At 43.8% G+C, this 13,418-nt stretch overlaps 1 protein-coding gene across 1 annotated transcript in view; it reads left to right on the top strand.

Annotated features, from left to right (window-relative positions):
* LOC124043287 (CUB and sushi domain-containing protein 3-like) overlaps positions 1 to 13,418 on the top strand; it is a 720,075-nt gene that overhangs the window by 61,985 nt on the left and 644,672 nt on the right. The gene's annotated exons all lie outside the window — the stretch shown is intronic.

Raw genomic sequence — 13,418 nt, 5'->3', positions numbered from 1 at the left:
AATTATGAAATATAACATGAATTTTACAGTCAAGGCATTTTATAATTGTATCTAGGTCAGTCTCAGTTTGGGAATTTGAAAGCACAGCCATGTCCAAAAATACAGGTAGTCATACCAGTGCATTTCCTACATGGTGGGAGTTGACATGCAGGCTTAATGTCGAGTCCTCCTTGCTGAGGAAAAATAGTGGCTACTTGACGTTCACCACTATAGAGCTGATCCAGCCCTACATACACTACAAGCCACTGGGCCACTGCACTCTCCACATTCCCAAACCATGTATACAGTGGCTTGCGGAAGTATTCACCCCACAACATTTACACAACATGCCTACCACTTTGAAGATGCAAAATATATATATTTTTTGTGAAACAAACAAGAAATAAGATTTTAAAAACTGAAAACTTGAGCGTGCATAACTATTCACACCCCCAAGTCAATACTTTGTAGAGCCACCTTTTGCTGCAATTACAGCTGCAAGTCTCTAGGGGTATGTCTCTATAAGCATTACACATCTAGCCAATTCTTCAATGCAAAACTGCTCCAGCTCCTTCAAGTTGGATGGGTTCAGCTGGTATACCACAACCTTTAAGTCATACCACAGATTCTCAATTGGATTGAGGTCTGGGCTTTGACATTTAAATGTTTCCCCTTAAACCTCTTGAGTGTTGCTTTAGCAGTATGATTAGGGTCATTGTCCTGCCGGAAGGTGATCCTCCGTCCCAGTCTCAAATCTCTGGAAGACTGAAACAGGTTTCCCTCAAGAATTTTCCTATATTTAGCACCATCCATCATTCCTTCCATTCTGACCAGTTTCCCAGTCCCTGCCGATGAAGAACATCCCCACAGCATGATGCTGCCATCACCATGCTTCACTGTGGGGATGGTATTCTCGGGGTAATGAGAGGGGTTGGGTTTGCGCCAGACATAGCGTTTTCCTTGATGGCCAAAAAGCTTAATTTTTGTCTCATTTGACCAGAGTACCTTCTTCCATATGTTTGGAGAGTCTCCCACATGCCTTTTGACGAACACCAAACGTGTTTGCTTATTTTTTTCTTCATGCAATGGCTTTTTTCTGGCCACTCTTCCGTAAAGCCCAACTCTGTGGAGTGTACAGTATAAAGTGGTCCTATGGACAGATACTCCAATTTCCGCTGTGGAGATCCTTAAGGGTTATCTTTGGTCTCTTTGTTGACTTTATGATTAATGCCCTCCTTGCCTGGTCTGTGAGATATGGTGGGTGGCCCTCTCTTGGCAGGTTTGTTGTGGTGCCATATTTTTTGAATTTTTAATATTGGATTTAATTGTGCTCCGTGGGATGTTCAAAGTTTCTGATATTTTTTTGTAACCCAACCCTGATCTATGCTTCTCCACAACTTTGTCACTGACCTGTGGGGGAGAAGTACCATACTTGGTGGTGCCCCTTGTTAAGTGGTTTTGCAGGCTCTGGGGCCTTTCAGAACAGGTGTATATATACTGAGATCATGTGACATATCATGTGACACTTAGATTGCACACAGGTGGACTTTATTTAACTAATTATGTTACTTCTGAAGGTAATTGGTTGCACCAGAGATCTTTTTTAGGGGCTTCATAGCAAATGGGGTGAATACATATGCACAAACCACTTTTTATTTTTTGAAACAAGTAATTTTTAAAATTTCAATTCACAAATTTGCACTATTTTGTGTATATCCATTACATGAAATCTAAATAAAATTAAAATTAAAATCTATTTAAATTACAGGTTGTAATGCAACAAAATAGGAAAATCGCCAAGGAGGATGAATAATTTTGCAAGGCACTGTATTAGCTGTACAAGGGTATATGGCAGCAGTCCCCAAGGCTTAGCTTCCCCACATCCAGCATCCAGGTATACAGAAACAAGCCCCAAGGCTCAGCTTCCACACATCCCACATCCAACATCCAGGTATACTTACACAAACAGTCCCCAAGGCTCAGCTTCCCCACATCCAAACATCCAGGTATACACAAATAGTCCCCAAGGCTCAGCTTCCACACATCCCACATCAAACATCCAGGTATACACAAATAGTCCCCAAGGCTCAGCTTCCCCACATCCCACATCCAACATCCAGGTATACACAAATAGTCCCCAAGGCTCAGCTTCCCCACATCCAACAACCAGGAATACGCAAACAGTCCCCAAGGCTCAGCTTCCCCTCATCCAACATCCAGGTATACTTACACAAACAGTCCCCGTGGCTCAGCTTCCCCAAATCCAACAACCAGGAATACGCAAACAGTCCCCAAGGCTCAGCTTCCCCACATCCAACATCCAGGTATACAAAAACAGTCCCCATGGCTCAGCTTCCCCAAATCCAACAACCAGGAATACGCAAACAGTCCCGAAGGCTCAGCTGCCCCACATCCAACATCCAGGTATACACAAACAGTCCCCAAGTTTCAGCTTCCCCACATCCAACATCCAGGTATACACACACAGTCCCCAAGTCTCAGCTTCCCCACATCCAACATCCAGGTTTACACAAACAGTCCCCAAAGCTCATTTTCCCCACATCCAACATCCAGGTTTACACAAACAAAATCAGAAATGCTCTTTATTGATTTTTTTAATGAAAAGCTCCCAAGAATACAAGTTCTGTTTGGTTTGAATAATATATGGTGACAAAAAATCAGGTATTACTCATCCACCCAAATCACTAGTCCCAATTTCAGTTGGTAATGAATGCTCTCTCTCTGCATTCCAAATGGTAGCCTATTCCCTACATAGTACACTACTTTTGACCAGAACCCCACAGGCCCTGGTGAAAAGTAGTGTACTATATATGGGAAAAGGGTGAAATTTGTACACAGCCTCTAACGTCGCATTACCACCAGGCCACTTAATAGAGAACAACCCTTCTCTCCTGCTGTAATATCAGCTGTTGGCACAATACAGTGGAGCCAATTGTGAGGTCTCTCTTAACATCTCAGGCTGGATTCCATTTCTCCTTATGTTAAATCTCTCAGGCTGTGGATGGATTCCATTTCTCCTTATGTTAAATCTCTCAGGCTATGGATAGATTCCAGTTCTCCTTATGTTAAATCTATCAGGCTGTGGATGGATTCCATTTCTCCTTATGTTAAATCTCTCAGGCTATGGATAGATTCCATTTCTCCTTATGTTAAATCTCTCAGGCTATGGATGGATTCCATTTCTCCTTATGTTAAATCTCTCAGGCTATGCATGGATTCCATTTCTCCTTATGTTAAATCTCTCAGGCTATGGATGGATTCCATTTCTCCTTATGTTAAATCTCTCAGGCTATGGATGGATTCCATTTCTCCTTATGTTAAATCTCTCAGGCTATGGATGGATTCCATTTCTCCTTATGTTAAATCTCTCAGGCTATGGATGGATTCCATTTCTCCTTATGTTAAATCTCTCAGGCTATGGATGGATTCCATTTCTCCTTATGTTAAATCTCTTAGGCTATGGATAGATTCCATTTCTCCTTATGTTAAATCTCTCAGGCTATGGATGGATTCCATTTCTCCTTATGTTAAATCTCTCAGGCTATGGATGGATTCCATTTCTTCTTAAGTTAAATCTCCCAGGCTATGGATGGATTCCATTTCTCCTTATGTTAAATCTCTCAGGCTATGGATGGATTCCATTTCTCCTTAAGTTAAATCTCTCAGGCTATGGATGGATTCCATTTCTACTTTGGGCTCAATCTCTCAGGCTACGGATGGATTCCATTTCTCCTTATGTTAAATCTCTCAGGCTATGGATAGATTCCATTTCTCCTTATGTTAAATCTCTCAGGCTATGGATAGATTCCATTTCTCCTTATTTTAAATCTCTCAGGCTATGGATCGATTCCATTTCTCCTTATGTTAAATCTCTTAGGCTATGGATGGATTCCATTTCTCCTTATGTTAAATCTCTCAGGCTATGGATGGATTCCATTTCTCCTTATGTTAAATCTCTCAGGCTATGGATGGATTCCATTTCTCCTTATGTTAAATCTCTCAGGCTATGGATGGATTCCATTTCTCCTTATGTTAAATCTCTCAGGCTATGGATGGATTCCATTTCTCCTTATGTTAAATCTCTCAGGCTATGGATGGATTCCATTTCTCCTTATGTTAAATCTCTCAGGCTATGGATGGATTCCATTTCTCCTTATGTTAAATCTCTCAGGCTATGGATGGATTCCATTTCTCCTTTGGGCTCAATCTCTCAGGCTATGGATGGATTCCATTTCTCCTTATGTTAAATCTCTCAGGCTATGGATGGATTCCATTTCTCCTTATGTTAAATCTCTCAGGCTATGGATGGATTCCATTTCTCCTTTGGGCTCAATCTCTCAGACTATGGATGGACTCCGTTCACTCATTACCCTCGCTTAATTTGGCCCAAATTAAATCCTACCTCATGCCAGGAATACTCCACATGTTCACTAGTTAGCTACTAGCTACCTTTATCTGGTGCTTATTTGTTTCCTTGGTCCTGGTGTTTGTACCAAATGGCACCCTATCCCCAATGTAGCACACGACTTTAGCCCAGAGCCTTTTGGGCACTATAAAGGGAATAGCGTGCCCTGGGACGCAAACCTAATGTTTAGAAGATGAGCGAGAGGGAAGGATTAAGGAACACGGTTTAGTGTCGATATAATAGACAGTGAACACACATTGCGTTGGAGGGCAGCAGGTAGCCTAGCGGTTAGAACATTGGGCCAGTAACCAAAAGTTTGCTGATTTGAATCCCCCCCCCCCTACAATGTCAATTATGGAGTATCAATCTAACAACATGCACACAGTCCTGATATTACAGTAAATATACAGAGGAGAGATTGAGACATGGAGGAGATCGAGCCCCAGTACTATCAGTCTATACAGACATGCTCAGTAGTAGTAACAGTCTAGATAGACAGGCCCAGTAGTACTAACTGTCTAGATAGACAGGTCCAGTAGTAGTAACAGTCTAGACAGGGCCCTTGGGGATCCTGTCAAACGTAGTGCACTGTGTATGCGATGGGGAGCAATTTGAGACGGGGCCTGGATGTGTTCCTTTGAAAAATATGATTCTATCTTTTGATTAAGACTGGGATGAAAGACCGATATGTTTTTTTTGCAATAGATATCAAAATAATGTACTTATCTCTTTAATTGAAATGTTACATGACTGTGTTTGTCTGCTATCATACGCACTTGTCAATGAGGATTTTCCCTCCCGTCAAATTGATGTAAGTGGCCATACCCATAAGAGCTAGCGTTTTTTACTCCACTATATCAGGAAAATGCCTAGAGTTAGATTTGTGTTGTGGAGAGACACTCTGGTGCGAAAAGCTGAAAATCAATTTGAAACAATGTCACTCATCTTCCATTCTAAGTGCATCTGGGGTGTGAGTGTGTCTCCCCCCCAAAAAAATGTTTTGGGTAAAAAGCCAAACGTGAAGGTGTGTTTTCAGTGAAGCTTGTCTAATGGCTGTCATTTTGCTGTCATCCCAACAATGTTTGATTTATTTAACTTTAGAGGGAGTGAATTTTATTCTGTGTTGATGGCACTGTCTGTATGCCAGGCATCCTCAGCTCAGAAACCTTAGCATCATTGAGAAATATGCCGTCTTCCTTCTTGAAGGCTGACCCAAGGTGTGGCCACGGGCCCAGTCTTTAGTTGTGATGATAAGGTGGCAGACACAAGTATTGGGGTGGAAAATTGAGGGATGCGATGTGGGGAGGGGACAGAGGGGGAAGAAAGAGACAGAGGGGGAAGAAAGAGACTGAGAGGGGAAGGCGGTGTGCCAAGGTGAAAACAAGCTCTATACTTTTCCCTACAACAACACACAGTGAAGGGGCCGCTTTTCCTCTCTCCCCCATCCCTGTCTCCCTGCCCCTCTCCTTCCCCTCTATGTCCTCCAGGAGGTGCTGCCATACTGTTTGTGGATCAACAGTTTAGATAAGAGTTAATCATATACCCATCAGTATTTCCCATCACCCCCACCACTCTTGTACATAGCACATAAATAGATTAATCAATCATCTCATTGGTGACTTAGTAGCATGAAACAGCAGTATTGAGCATGTGAACTAATCTATACTTTTTTGTCTAAGAAAGCATACTTATTCACATTGATTGATAATCTACTGATGAGACAAGGTCAAGGGTTCAGAGGAAGGTTCCCTCTGCTTTTCCCCGGTGTCGCTACCTAGGGGTTAATTAGGGTCGGCGGTCGCCCCATGTTGTCTCTCTTGTGGCATAATTAAAACGGTCACTCAGTCACTCAGAGCGCCTGTCAGTTGACTGATGGGATATAAAGCGCTCTTGTTCTCAACAGTGATGACAAATTATAGGAAATCTCTCTCTCTCTCTCTCTCTTTCAATAGGAATCCCACTGTTCACACCAAGCTCCTCAGCTATACCCATTTAGGCAGTGCATGTCTGAAGGGCAAGAACCATAGGGAGCTAGAGACACTGCACATTGTTCAAGTGATGCAGTGAAATATGGATTCAACAGCATCTCCCAGTTTATAGCCAGTACTGAGAGAGAGAGAGAGAGAGAGAGAGAGAGAGAGAGAGAGAGAGAGAGAGAGAGAGAGAGAGAGAAAGGGGGAGAGAGAGAGAGAGATGGGGAGAGAGAGCGAGAGATGGGGTAAGAGAGAGATGGGGAGAGAGAGAGCGAGAGATGGGGAGAGAGAGAGAGAGAGAGAGATGGGGGAGAGTGATCGAGAGGGAGAAATAGAAAGTAGAGACCCGTTGGGGACACATTTTAAGCTCGAGCCCTACCCATGACCGCAATATTCAGGCCCTACCCAGGCCCGATTGTTTTTGCCAAATTTAAAGCCTGGCCCTGCATGAAACCTGAAATCAGAAATAACTTAATACATTAGTAAAGCCATTTGATGCTCTTCTCTGTCTGTCACTTGCTCTCTGCTAGCAGGCAGCTCGCTCTGCATGCATTCTGCTCATGGGGGCTCTGAGTCAATGAGTAACCATAGCAACGGCTCCGCTTGGGCTGCTCTGCTCAATGACAAGACATGAGAGAGCAGTGAGCTGTTAGCTACTTTTTGCCACTTTAAACTCCGACAAAACTCAAGGAATATTGTCTCCTGTCTTATATTTGACGAGGTTGAAGCTCTTCTGACACCATGTTAGGAACTTAGTCAGATATGACTGTACTGCGCAGCAGAACACGCGCAAATAACTCAGTTTCAAAATGTTAATGATCAATTTAGTGATACCCAAGCCCTACCCGTACCCTAGTTATGATGAACAAACAGGTCCTAGCCAGGGCTTGGTCAGGGAGAAGCTCTAATAGAGAGAGAGAGAGATGTGGGAGAGAGACCTACAGAGAGAGTGAAAGAGAGAGTGAGTTGGGAGAGAGAGAGAGAGAGAGAGAGAGAGAGAGATGCTGGAGATAGAGATGGGGGAGAGAGAGAAAGAGAGAGAGAGAGAGAGAGAGAGAGAGAGAGAGAGAGAGAGAGAGAGAGAGAGAGAGAGAGACAGACAGATCATCTCCAATAGAAGCAGTGCCTTAGAGCTACTATAGTAACCTTCAGTGTTAGCCATGGAGATTGCGAAGGGAATGAGATGGCCAAAACTAACAAAAGGCACATGTGGAGGGTGTTGCGGCTTGGATAATACATACATACAGTACAGCATCACTGTCACTAATTACTAGCATTAAAGCCACTCCTTGTTGGGGCAAATTAATGACACTGTAAATATTGACAATCTTGGACTTTGGTAATTAGGCCTATGGAACACCAGAGTTGATGTTAGGACTGTAACATGTGTCCAAAGTGTTCTAGAATCATGTCAGGTCACAGATGTGTTGTGGATTTGTGTAATCCTGTGAAGCTTTAGATTTAGCTTTAAAAGTGTTATTTATATTAGCATGCTCTGTAGGACGGGTCCTTGGATAAGCATGTACAGAGGCACCTCGTCGTGCCTCTCCCTCCTCTTCCTGCATCTTTGTCAGGCAGCTCCTCCGCACCATGGAACTGTTTGTGTTCAGTCATTCTGGTGGACCATACACCACCGACCGATGCCCAAGGCACTGCTCTTCACTTTAAGGTGCTTCCATTAGTTTCCATGCCTCCGTTCAGGCTGCGTCCCAAATAAAACCCTCTTCCATAGAGAGTGAATTGCTTTTGACCAGAGCGACCAGACAGAGCCCAACTGGCCTTGGTCAAACGTAGTGCACTGTAAACGGAACACGTTGCCATTTGGGACAGGCCTCAGTCTCCGCTCACTCCACTGAGTCTGTGGTGGTTTAACTGGCTCCCGGCAGACGTACTGTCGGTGGAACCCACATTACACTCGTTAATTGGAAACTATACATTGGTAATGGGATGGGAAGGAGACTGTGGGAAGATCGGGATGCTTCGACTAAACCGCGGCATCGCCTTATATCCAGTATACATCTCAAAATCTACCTGCTCCCCAAAAAAGTATGGGCGTTCATGACCATGATGATTCATTACTTAAACCTCGGGCACACATAGGGCTTACTGATCTCTGTAGCGTTCACACAGTCGGTGGTGGTTTAAAAAGCCCTCCTCTCTTCAATCTTACATGAATTACTCCCTTCAGGGGAGTGGTGGAGAGGATAAATAGTACATCTTAATTGGGTGGATTTTTCATTATGGCTTGGGCCTGGGCTATGTATTTTATTATCTGCAAACAGATGGGGGATGGATGCTGGCTGGCTCACTGGCTGCCTGTTTCTCTGGGAGTCGGTGTGGGCAGCTTAGAAAAAAAGCATGGCATTTATCTACTTGTAAACGTGGAACTATGAAGGAGTGGAGACAGGGATGAGCTTAGAAGGCTTAAGTTTAACCAATTGGGCCTTAACGCAATAAACTGCAATAACTGAACTGGCCATCCTATTTCCTCTTTCTCTCAGCGTCTGCTCTTGCAAGGCTATTTCATTATTCTATTCAGGTTTGACTCAATTAAATGAGAAAGCATGACGATACGTAGTATATTTTTTTCAATGAATGACATGCCTGTAGTACTGTACAACTAAATGCTATTGCTAATGTTAAGCAGGGCTATGCAAACGAAGTGGCCATCTTGAACTGTTGTCATATGTAATTCAGTTTGCCATAGCGACGTCCTCCCAGCATCAGCAGCTTTTCACCTTCTCAAGCTAGCTAACAGTTCCAATGACAAAACATGTCAACAAATACAAGCTTCCCCAATGTTTGAGTCCCATGCAATCCTCAATGACCATATGACTTTACCCCCCACACACTGCTCTGTCCGTTCGGGTGTTGATTGCGTCCAGACCTATTACCACTCACCAGTTGCTACAGGATGTCTGTGTTTGTCTGTCTGTGTGCCATATGGCACCCTATTCCCTATATAGTGCACTTCATTTGACCCGAGCCCTATGTGCGCTGATCAAAAATAGTGCATCGATAAGGGAATAGGGTACCATTTGGGAGGCAGATTGTGACTTTATATTCTCATCTATCACAGCCCCATCCCTAATTTCTCATGGCAGTGTGTGGTGCAATTAGAGCTGTGAGGCATATTGGCCTTTCACAGCAAATCACGGACAAGACCAGGAGAAACCAGGAAGGGCAGGCAGCAGACAGTTAGCCATGTACCGTACTAAGAGTAAAGTTTGCAGTCTGAGAATGTCTGTGCGGTGTGTTAGCACAGTGTTTCCCAACTCCTGTCCTCCAGAACGCTCAGCAGTACATATTTTTTTATACCCCCTTTTTTTCTCCCCAATTTCATGGTATCCAATTGGTAGTAGTTACAGTCAACTCCCGTACAGACTCGGAAGAGGCGAAGGTCAAGAGCCATGCGTCCTCCGAAACACAGCCCAACCAAGCCGCACTGCTTCTTGACACAATGCACATCCAACCCGGAAGCCAGCCACACCAATGTGTCGGAGGAAACACCGTACACCTGGCAACCTGGTCAGCTTGCACTGCACCCAGCCCGCCACAGGAGTCACTAGTCCACAATGAGACAAGGATATCCCTGCCGGCCAAACCCTCCCTAACCCGGACGACGCTCTGCCAATTGTGCGCCGCCCCATGGGCCTCCCGGTCGCGGCCAGCTGCGACAGAGCCTGGGCTCAAACCCAGAATCTCTGGTGGCACAGCTAGCACTGTGAAGCAGTGCCTTAGACAACTGCGCCACTCGGGAGGTCGCAGTACATATTTTGTGTTTTTGTCCAGGGCTACAACATAAATGTGTGTTGTTGGGGGTGCTGGAGGACGAGTTGGGAAACACTGTTGTATCATACGCATGTGGTTCCTACTCCGCAGCAACAGCCACCCTAATGTAGTCAGCACAAGTCTTGTCTTACATATGGCATGACAGAGCCTATTAACCTACAAAGGATGGGACTACTGGGGCTTGCATATTCAACAATGTGGAGAGAACAGATAACATAACAGGAAGTCCTGCAGCTGTCTGTATACGATCCCATGCACAAAGCGCTCCCTAAAGAGGTGCTAGCATCATAGCCAACAGCATGGAAAATACTCTCTACAATACACGGTGTTAGCCATATGGAACCAGTGGATGCACTCATCATGTAGGCTATGTTCACAACCATTAACACAGATGTAACATGGAGATCGGATGTGCTTTGTGTGTGATTTCATTGGTAGTGGTGCAGAATTAGCAAGAGGAGACAGGCAGGAAAGGCAGGGCAGTTATCAGGCCCCAGTGTTGCCAGTGAAATGGCAGCTAGCTATTTCTCCAGATGGCACCCTGATCTATTCCTCTCACAGTGTGGATAATAAATTACCACTTGAGTGTATTATTTCTTCAATGCCAAGAGAAACCGATGCACTGCAAGGCTACCACTACTGCTGCTGCTATTGCGGTGTGCCGCTACTTTACATGCAACCTCTAGCAGAGCCATCCGCGAGACTCCCTGGAACACTTTCATATCACACACATATTGTATTGCCAGCAAATTTATGTTCCTCTGAAAATGACTTGGACAGGGTTCAAATTGATTCTGTCCCTTCTTATTTTGGGGGAGCATAATCTTCAGCAGCGATCCTTATGAATTGAATAGCATGACCCAGCCAATAGGGATATCTGTGTGTACAATATAGTATATAATATAATACCATTAAACAAATAGCATCGGCCACTGTTTTGATTGAGAATTACTCTAATTATATGTCTCAATGCCAGCCTCTCATGGAGTGTTTTCTATTGAACTCCATTGAAAGGCGGTCTGAATGGGAGGCTCTTGTTGACAATGGAGCCGACACAAAACCAGGGCCCAGCCAGGACATCGTGGCATGGAGTCTGTGTAGGCCATCTGGAGGCCAGCGATTCCGAAGCCATTATGCCATGACTGCTACAGGGCTGGCCAAAGTGCATCTGCCATTAAGGCAGGCTGGGCGGGTAGCAGTAATCTCAGTTAGAATGCCTCCATAATGGTCTGACCCGGGGTTATACTGACCCAGGCCACACTGACACGGCACTAGCGTAACACTAGCCAGTGTCATAAAGAACTGGAATAGCAAACCACATGGGTCCTTTACTTCCCTACCCTTGAGGAACCAGGCCTAGAGAACCGTAAGAAAGTGTTTATGCAATGCAGTGATACCACAGTGGTGTTTGTGTAAGTTCTCCATGTGTAAATAATAGACAAGGTCTTCCTCCAAAGTAAAGCACAGCACACAGCACGGTGTTGGACGTGCATCTAGCTGTGACTAATAGTTTAGGGACGGCATGCTGGGAGTGATTGTGGCGGCCTGCTGGCTCTCCCCATGCCGTACATGGTGGCTGTGTGTCTGTGAGAATGTATGCAGCAAGAGCCAGCTGCTAGACCCAATACTACTACCCCTGATCAGGCCCCTGCCATATAATGTACCTCATTTCTTCAAAGGTTGTAGTATTCTATGTACTGTATCTGTGTCTAGTAGTTTAGGTGGTAAAGTGTTGTATTCAGTCAGCTTTTTGTTCAAACTCTTTTAGCATAATGATAACTACTCTGAGTATACCAAACATTAGGAACACCTTCCTAATATTGAGCTGCTGGCCCATGTTGACTCCAATGTTGTCTGGGTGTCCTTTGGATGGTGTCTTGTCTTTACTCTCATTAAATGAAGACTTTTAGTTTTTTTATCAAAGATTCTCTGTAATTAGTATTACGTGATCAAACTGATTAATCATGTACTGTAATTAACTAGGAAGTCGGGACACCAAGGAAAATATTCAGATTACAAAGTTATAATTTCCTAAAATAACTTTTCAGAAATTTTATCTGATCAATTAGTCTTCGAATTAATAAATTAGTTATTTTACCTCACGTTAGTCTCATTCCAAACGTCGTAAATTGTTGGTTATCTGCACAAACCCAGTCTTCACTGTGAGTCATCCATACATCAATTGTCTTAAATCATTTATTTATTACTAATTAAATAATTCACAGAAATGCATAAACAAACAGTAAATATGGTTACAAGAAATGATAGGAGAATGAGCCCCTAGTGGGCTAAACCGGCATCGCGGCTTGTTAGACAAAAGGGAAGTGGGGGTCGACTAAGAAGTCACTACGGAGTTAATAATTATAACAATTTAAATTATAATCCTTTACACGTGAATGCTCACTCATTCAGGAACAATTGCAATCAATATATATATTTACCCTCAGTGTGTCGTCTTGATCGCTGGTGAAAAGTTTGTTTCTTTTGTAGAATTGTCCGTCTCTCTCTCTGTCTTGGTTATAGTGGATAGTTCAGAGTGACATTCATTCATGTTGTTGTAGAATGGATGTTTCGGCGGTTGTCGTTCTTCGCGTTCAATGATACCGAATTCCTAGCTGCAGACTAGTAATTAATATCAAAAACTTGTTCTTATTCTGTCCGTATCGATAGTCTAAGAGTTTAACCACGTGGTATGGTTAAACGATTCAGCAAGGGTCTGCAACCTTCGTCCTCCCGTGATTGAGAGAAACATGGTCTGTTTGAGAAATTCTCAAGATTGGGGTTTTATTCGGAATTGCAGAAAAGGGGCTGTCCCAGGATGCCTGACCCTAACTGGGCTCATGGGCGGTCCTCTGATTTAGTTCAACTCAAAAGGGAATTAGAGTTTCCTTCATTAAACAGTCCAAAATCACATTACACAATTTTACAAACAGTATCATACTCACTCATTCATCTTCTACAACAATTATATGTAAACCTCATATCTGAGGCTATTATATAAACAGCGTTATGGTAATGTGGCCACACAGTCTCCCACGAGCTTCCCCAAGCTGTTACAAACGGACCAGTTCGTAGCTGGATTTTTCACTGATCCTTAATACCTTCTCCGGAACGTAAACGTTGTTCGGACCTCAAGTTCTGTGAGGTGGAAGAAATTACTTTGTTCTCTATGAACTCTCTTTGTTCTCACTCTCTCTCTATACAGTGTGGCCATGAGGCGATCCTCTCCTCAGAAATTTACGACCTCT

This window comes from Oncorhynchus gorbuscha, linkage group LG09 (genome assembly GCF_021184085.1).
Source record: "Oncorhynchus gorbuscha isolate QuinsamMale2020 ecotype Even-year linkage group LG09, OgorEven_v1.0, whole genome shotgun sequence".
Taxonomy (NCBI): Eukaryota; Metazoa; Chordata; class Actinopteri; order Salmoniformes; family Salmonidae; genus Oncorhynchus; species Oncorhynchus gorbuscha.
Note: the sequence above shows the minus strand (reverse complement) of the source record. Positions and strands in the feature narration are given on the sequence as shown.